The sequence below is a fragment of the Calidris pugnax genome, unplaced genomic scaffold (assembly GCF_001431845.1).
Source record: "Calidris pugnax isolate Ruff unplaced genomic scaffold, ASM143184v1 scaffold335, whole genome shotgun sequence".
NCBI classification, from domain to species: Eukaryota; Metazoa; Chordata; class Aves; order Charadriiformes; family Scolopacidae; genus Calidris; species Calidris pugnax.
In genome coordinates this window covers 2012262-2012734 of record NW_015091148.1, presented here as the reverse complement: position 1 = coordinate 2012734, position 473 = coordinate 2012262, and the positions used below count along the sequence as shown (strand labels likewise).

Sequence of the window (473 nt, the reverse complement as noted above, 5' to 3'; positions counted from 1 at the left end):
TCCCCCCCCCTCCCCGGCTCAGCTTCTCCCTCCCTCTGCTCCTGCAGTTCCCAACGGGTCCAATGAAGACCGTGGGGAGGTCTCTGAGCAGGACAAGGGGAACCTGACGGACGACGAGATCGTCAGCCTCTCCATAGAGTTTTACGAAGGGTCGAGGTACCGTTTTCTGGCTGTTACAGACTCACAGAGTGACATGGGGTGGGAAGGGACCTCTGGAGATCATCCCATCCAACCCCCTGCCAGAGCAGGTCCACCCAGAGCAGGTCCCACAGGAACGTGTCCAGGAGGGTTTGAATGTCTCCAGAGAAGGAGACTCCGCCACCTCCCTGGGCAGCCTCTGCCAGGGCTCTGCCACCCTCACAGCAAAGAAATTCCTCCTCATGTTTAGGTGGAACTTCTCATGTTCAAGTTTGTGCCCATTTCCTCTTGTCCTGTCCCTGAGCACCACTGAAAAAAGCCTGGCCCCATCCTCC

At 57.9% G+C, this 473-nt stretch overlaps 1 protein-coding gene across 1 annotated transcript in view; it reads left to right on the top strand.

Annotated features, from left to right (window-relative positions):
* PCGF2 (polycomb group ring finger 2) overlaps positions 1 to 473 on the top strand; it is a gene marked incomplete at its 3' end in the record, with an annotated part of 25798 nt that overhangs the window by 3632 nt on the left and 21693 nt on the right. The window lies entirely within an intron of this gene.